This window comes from Branchiostoma floridae, unplaced genomic scaffold (genome assembly GCF_000003815.2).
Source record: "Branchiostoma floridae strain S238N-H82 unplaced genomic scaffold, Bfl_VNyyK Sc7u5tJ_1567, whole genome shotgun sequence".
NCBI classification, from domain to species: domain Eukaryota; kingdom Metazoa; phylum Chordata; class Leptocardii; order Amphioxiformes; family Branchiostomatidae; genus Branchiostoma; species Branchiostoma floridae.
In genome coordinates this window covers 31,099-38,726 of record NW_023365764.1, presented here as the reverse complement: position 1 = coordinate 38,726, position 7,628 = coordinate 31,099, and the positions used below count along the sequence as shown (strand labels likewise).

Genomic DNA, 7,628 nt, shown 5'->3' with positions numbered 1-7,628 from the left:
TTTGTGTCCAATACAATAAGAATCATGTGACTTTCCATTAAAGAATTCTACATTTGTAAACAAACTCTGCTCTTTCAAAGCTGAACTCTCAAGAGCTACATTGTATGTTATCAAAATACATGCTGCAAAAGGATGTTGGGAAATTTTCATATTTCATTGAACGTGCAGTTACAAAAGACGACCAATGAGCCATGGTTAAAGGAAGTGAGAAAGAGTGTATTCAAGTATATTGTAACAGTTCGTTGATTTTATTTTATTTCAGAGGACCACCCGCTGCTCTAAAATGTAACTGAGATATAACGGTAGGCACGTTTTTTCACAAGCTCGAACTCACGACGCTCCATCACTAGTTGCCTGAAAGTGGCCAGGCTTTGATAAATGAAGTTTCAAAGAATTCATATAAAGAACATTCTTGAAAAAGAAATACTGTTCATGGTCCCCTCATTCTCCGCGTTACAAGCGACAAACGCTGTAAGACGTTTTTGTTTATGTACCTTCCGATTTTATTTGTGCTACGCCAGACGGGGTACCCTAACTTAAGACGTTTTATTATAATTCGGCACTCCTCAGAAGTTGGTCATTAATTTAAGGTTAACAGAATCAAGAATTGAATTTTAGGATATATTAGCTTTCCTTTGACAGTAAAATTGTGATTACGTGTACTTCTCGTCTCACGTTAGAGGCTGTATCTAACGCATTCCAGGTCGTGTTTTAATGACTGCATGCAAAGGGCCCGTCTAACAAAATCATTACGAAAAATGACACTGTCAATATCAACAAAGCTCTGTCTGCTTACGTGGAAATATTTTCAGCATCTATCTATACAAAGTTTCATTTTTCATATAATCATTTGTTGGTGTAACAAATCTTTGGAGCGTTCGCTCGTCTGCCAACTTTACTCCAGTGATTCGGAGCTACCAACATTATTGTCAATTTTATTCTCACCTCACCGGTCTATTCTGAAAACAGGTAAATGGCTAGAAAAAAGTATGAATATTTTAAAGAAAATGACAGTTGTGTACATGTGGCAACAAAAATGGCGTACGTAAAGATAACAATATCAACAAAAAGTCCGTTCCGTGATATGGCGCTTTCCATGTCATATTAGGCCATCCACCAGGGAGGGCCCTGTTAGACTTAGACTTTACCCGCCCCCGTTACAGTGAATTGTTTGAAATGTGTCTGCCCCTCCAAATAGATTAGCCTGGATTTGCAACAGTTTATACCGAATATTCCAAGACACTTAAAATCAACGTACAAGTTTTAACGGGTTGTTAAAGAGATAGAGTGCGTCACGAAAGCTTCCCAACCTACGACCTGTAGATGTGTTTAAAATTTTGTTACAAGATGAACAATATAAAAATGAGACACCTAGGCCAAGCCCTTAATCAAATCATTTAAATCTGGAGGGAGCGCAAGGTAAAAATTACGTGCATCTCACTTCGATACATACTGTATTGCACTACGTAATTGATACTTGTTAATGATCGAATGTCAGCGTTATTTTACGTTATTTTCTTTCTGGGCCGGTGTGCGGCATTGTAGTTGAAGGTCATATAAGACTGCGCACCCCTCAATACGCAAGCAACAGGCCTAGGGAGAAATACGATAGCGCCACGTTCATTGTAACGGCAATGGCACCATTATTGAATGCTTGCTTTGCCCCTTTTAAGATCACAATAAGTTTGTCAAAGATAGATTCAACTCGCTGGGTAAAGATGGCGTCCAGTGCGATGACCGAACTTACCGACGAATTTCTCGTCTGTCAAATCTGTTTGGAGGACTTCAAGCAGCCAAAGGTGCTGCCGTGTCTTCACACCTTCTGCCGGCCGTGTTTGGAGAAGCTCCTGGCCACAGAGCCGGTAGGGAAACTGAACTGTCCAACATGCCGACAGGACGTGCCCCTTCCAGAAAATGGCGTCAAGGGGCTGAAGTCTAACTTCCTCGTTGGTAAATTACACGACATTTTGCAAGAAGAGCCTGAAAGGAAATACGTAACAGTACAGCCACAAGAGGATGGAGTCCCCTGTACGTCATGTGAGGTTGGTAACACTGCTCTGTTCTACTGTGTGGAGTGTACCGACTACCTGTGCCAGGTGTGTAACGAGGCGCACAGCCGACTCTGAGCAACTCGTTCCCACGATGTTGTAACAGTGGAGGAACTGAAATCGGGAAGACTGCCTAAGCTTCAAGCAAGCTTAAGGAAGACATCCAAATGTGAGGCTCACAATGAACTGCACAAGTTCTACTGTGACACCTGTCGCTTGGTCATCTGTCTGCATTGTGTGGTCACGGCTCACAAAGATCACCAGTATGTGGAGATAGAGAAGGCGGCCGAGAGGGAGAGAGTAGAGCTGTCGAAAGTGCAGACCGCAGCAGACATGCATGAGAAGTGGATTGAAAAGCTGCGGTCACTGAAGGACGAGTGGTCTTCACAGGTACAGCGCGCAGAGGAACAGTTGGAGAAACAGGAACGGACAATCATTGAGGCCGTTCAAAAGGTGAAAAACGACAGGGTTCGTGAGCTTCGCACCATGCATGCTACTCGAGAGAAGCATATGGAGGCCGCAATTGCTGCAGCAGAGATGGACCTGGCTTCAGCCAAGACCTGCATCCAGTTTACAAACAATTTGTTGGAGTGTGGGAGTCCAGCTGACTTTATGTCAATGACTGGTCAGATGAGGCAAAGTGCGGACAAGAAGATCGCACAGAAGGTTGAACTGATCAAAGGTTTTACGAACTTGACCTCTGACTCTGAGGTCAGTGATGTTGAGGAAAAAATGCTTAAGCTGATGGGAATAAAGCAATCAACAGTACCGATGCCAAATGCGCTGTTACTAGGTCGACCGAAAGTGTCAACCGGGAGCTATAGACAGTTACAAGTCATAGACAAGTTTGGCGGGGAGGGTGGACATGACAGATGCTACCTGCAATCGCTTGCAATTGCTGTCACCGCTGAAGGAGACATTGTGACTATGGAACAACATATCTACGACAAAGGATGTCTGCAGTTCCTTGGCATTGATGGATCTTTCAAGAGAAGGGTCAATCTGGGTTGGAGGCCATGTTGTGTGGGAGTCCTGGCAACCGGTGAGCTGTTAGTGACAGGAGACGGACTCAAGATTCATGTAATGGACAACCAGGGGAGAGAGTTACGTCAAGGATTACGTAAGTCACAGGATTATCAGAAGATGTAAAAACATATTTGAAAACAGGAGATATTGCTGTTGACTGTATGGGACGTATTGTCGTCGTTATCGAGGACAAAGTCTTTGTGCTCGATCCAAATGGTGACACTTTGCTGAAGTTCAGTCAGACTAATCATAATAAGAGGTTGCGATCCCCCGTTTGTGTCGCCATTAACAGCGACAACCAAATCATAATCTTATGTCGTAACGAAGTGATAGTATTTGACCCCAGCGGTCGTTACCTCTTTACGCCAGTGTCCCGTGGCCCGGGACCTAGTAAGCTGGGCGATCTACAGAGTGTCATTACGGACAGTGATGACAACATCATTGTGGCTCACAGGAGAGGTGCATACGGGAACACTGACGGTTATATTTCCATGTTCAGTCGGGACGGCACGTTTATCAGGCACTTGCTGACACGGGAGGAACACGGACTACAATGTCCAATGGCCCTGGCACTGACTCACGAGGGACATCTAGTAGTGGTCTCTGAATCGAAATTCGAACGCATGTCTCTTACGATTTTCGTCGCCGGTTAAGGATGGCAGCAAAGTCTATAAAACCATTTGTTAGTGACGAGTGGTATGCTGCAAATCATAGAATATTGTTTATAGGTAAGTTTCACCTTTGTTACCTCCATGAACGTTGAAGGTATTGTTTAGGTGTGGACATTTGAAGTAAGGCTGTAAACGCATATCAGTCATGAAAGCATCATAGTCGTGCGATATAGAAATATGTGTCTATAGTACATCTTTTAATTTATGTACTATATACACTACTACATAGTACTATATGTAGTGCACTATGTTCAAATTAAAAATAGAAGAACAATATGTGATGACGAGCAATACATTTTGTGTGTTTTGTCAAATTTATAAAATAGATACTAAAAGAAATACGACTTGTCAGTAAAATATACAACTAGAGTTCATACCACCATGAAATATTTTGAGCTTTTGTAGATTTCATACAAATGACTTATACATTTGCATAATTAATCCACGATGAAGTTCACCATAGACTCTTACACGTGTCACAGGTATAAAATTCCCATTATTTATCCATGAGCATGAGCAGTTTTGCCATTTTTGTACTAATTACTGTACACAAATCAGTCCCTCATTTGCAGGTTTGCCTGTTTATGTTTCGCCTGCCATGAATAACATGTTTTACATTTGTTGAAGTTTAGTTTTAGAGTTATAGAATTTCATAATTTTGCAATGTAAAAGTCCTTATTTGTAAAATATGTATTTCATTGTGTACATCTTTTCCTGAGCTACCCGCATACATTAGATGATGGAATCCGTATTTCCTTCCTTCTGCCAGCCATTAATTATTTTGACAAAACCACCTTTGCAATAACAAAATTAAATGTCACCAGTTGTCATTCAATAAGAGAATTTTCTAAAGAGAATATCTTTAGGTACCAAATAAGGAAAGCTCATTGATATCTAAATTTAGAACTAAGATAAATAGCTCATTTAAACGCTGGGAGGTACCTTTTCGCTTATCTACGAACAAAACATTGTTAAAAAGCGTGGTTTTTAAAAAAAACACTGGCGACGTGAGAATTAGTAAGAAGGGAATGGCAGAACGGTTTGGACTTATTCGTTGAAGTAGGTATTGAAAGGTCTTAACTGAAGCTGGTAGTTGGACTAGTTACAGCACAACTGAGGTTAAAAGTGATGTAGTCTAAATTTGCTAGTTATCATTAGAAACCATGGCTGAAAGTGAAAGTAATCATCACGATATTTTAACTGCGATGAAAAATGTCTGTACTTTGTTCTATGTACGTCATGCAAGTTGCAAGGTGAGGTCAAATTACACGCTGTGCAACTCCTGCTGCAGGGCGAGCTGCATGGCCGAAAGAGGGTACCAGTCGTCATTACGCAAGTAAATCCGCCACTGTTGAATCACATACACTGTTGAAACACCTACAAATGAAACATGTCACAACAGAGTCTATGTCCTCGTTATTGGCTGGAGCGCACAAAAAATTTTTGCACAAAATTTTTTTTCATCTAATTGTTTCATTGAATATGCAAATAATACTGTAACTTGCTACCATAATCTATTTTGTATGGTGGTCCTCTTAACCAAAAATGTATTTATCGTATGTGTAGATGTCCAAGTTTCGCAAAATTCCATAGTTACATCCTATTATAAATCAGGCAAATAACTTGCACAGTTACATACTTGGTGCATCGTCGTGTACATCAATAACTAACTTACACATGTGAATTAGATAATCCCCACCATTAACCACTATGGAATTATGGCATTGTCACATTGATTATGCAAATTAGACTCTTATTTTTATATTTAGCATACGTTAATGCTGCACCTGCCATGAATTATCTATTTTACGTGCATAAAAACCCTATTATGGAAAACACTAGAAACACATGTGTCCTCATCAATTATGTAAATTAAGTCATCATTAACATAAAAAGCATGCCATATCTGTCGTACAGCTCTGTCTAAACTACATGTTGTACCTGTATACTAGATATGAAGGAAAGTCGTCTTTTCTTTGTTTAGCTATCCTCTGAAATAGCACACAGTTTTTCCTGCAAGTTCTACGGCTGTCTGCGTGCTCCAAAATCACTCCGATTCCCTACGAGTTCATACGGAGGCGGTCCTTACCACTTACGGAACCCAAAATATTGCATACGTTTTGGCACGTAGACAGCACGTATTTGCACGTACGGCGGGTTGTGCCCTTAGCTTTACGTCACAAGCCACCAAGCATATCCAGGTCAAAAGATAATACAAAAACGGAATTACTACGGAGGATGATACTCAGGCCACCAGAAACGACGGAGATGATTCGATTTGAAAATTTGACAGGAGAAAGAAGAAACATTACGAAGACAATATATATGTCACCATACTACGTATGGCTGAAATATAAAAAGCGGGTTGTGCCCTTAGCTTTACACAACTAATAACATCCTATATGTATTATACATGCTAAAATTATGACGATCCAGTTGAATTATACACACTTGATGTTATTGTGTGCCTCACCAGTGGGATCATCAGTTGATCACCACCCGTCATTGGAAATTTCAGCCCATTAAGATCAATATTCCCTTGGGGTGGGGGGGGCCAGCAGTGCTTGGTACACCACCTCCCACTGGTGAGTTACAGAATGGCTATGTTGCAGCCTTTTTTGACCTGGATGTACTTGTTCCAGATCCATGCAGAACCCGTTTCAGCCGCTTCTACTGCAGCTCTTGTGACAGACTTGATTTCCTTCCTTTTGCACCCTAGCACTCTCAGCCATTTTTGAAAGGATGTTGCAGCAAAACTCCGGCAGCTGACCTCAAATGGGTAGCATGAAGCTTTTAACCCTCTGTCTTTACATACTTCACACAACTCTGCATACTTGGTCAGCTTCCTCTCATGGGCAGCATCTACATTGTCCTCCCAAGGTACAGTCAATTCTCCAATCACCACTTCTTTGGCACTTTCCGACCATATTGTAATGTCAGGACGGAGCAAAGTCACTGCCATTTCTTCTGGGAAGCTCCCTTCACCCTCTAGGTCCACTCTGACTTGCCAGTCATTTGCAGATGAGAGGATACATGGCTTTAGGCTGGTGTCATTATTCCACGGCGGAGCGCCTTCCTTGATGAATGGTACAAAGCAATCTATGTGGAAAGGGACATCCTCAGCATTGGTGCATTCAACTCTCCTTTTCACAGCCTACATGCTAAAATTATGACGATCCATATTATTAACTTAACTAGATGACTTATTATTCTCGAATTCTTGAACAAAATTTATTCTTGAAATTCAAGAAAAAGCTGCTACTAGGAGACTCAAACACAATCATGACTTTCTCCCAAATAGCTGGGGGGGGGGGTATTGACCGTGTTTTCAAATCAAGGGTTGAGCTTACAGGGTCATGAAGATTGTAGAGAAGGGATAGTCATAGTTGGCTGTAGTTAGGGCAATACAGTGAATAATGGGCAACGCTTTCAAATCGGGAGCCACAGCTGCAAGAGGGACAATGTGGATAAGCTAAAGTTTAAACTACAAGTCCCGATACGGAGGCGTGTGAGTAAAGCGCAGGCGTACCTGGGCGTGACTAAATGTGTGTTAAGCGAAGGGCTAATGTTACTAAGTAATTTTTGAATGACGAAGGATTAAGCGACCATACAGCTATATAAAGACCATTCCAGTGATGTGACCTTTGATAACGAGTTGTGGTACAAGTCGGTGACTGTAAATTATGTTTGTTACGAAGGTCGTAATGAGTAGAGGCAGAGACTTCAGGAGTGATCAGCTCCTGAAGATGCTGACGAGTGTGACCATAAAAATTTTGTCAGTTAACAAACAAGTTGGCCTACAGTTGGATCTTTCCGGATACAGAAAATCGTGTTTCAGAGGGTCCAAATTTCAACATTTCTCCAGACCTACCTTGCGACGGCT

At 41.5% G+C, this 7,628-nt stretch overlaps 1 pseudogene; it reads left to right on the top strand.

The window, feature by feature from the left end:
* The first annotated feature begins 1,472 nt into the window (after positions 1–1,472).
* Positions 1,473–7,628, top strand: part of LOC118408302 — an 11,778-nt pseudogene continuing 5,622 nt past the window's right edge.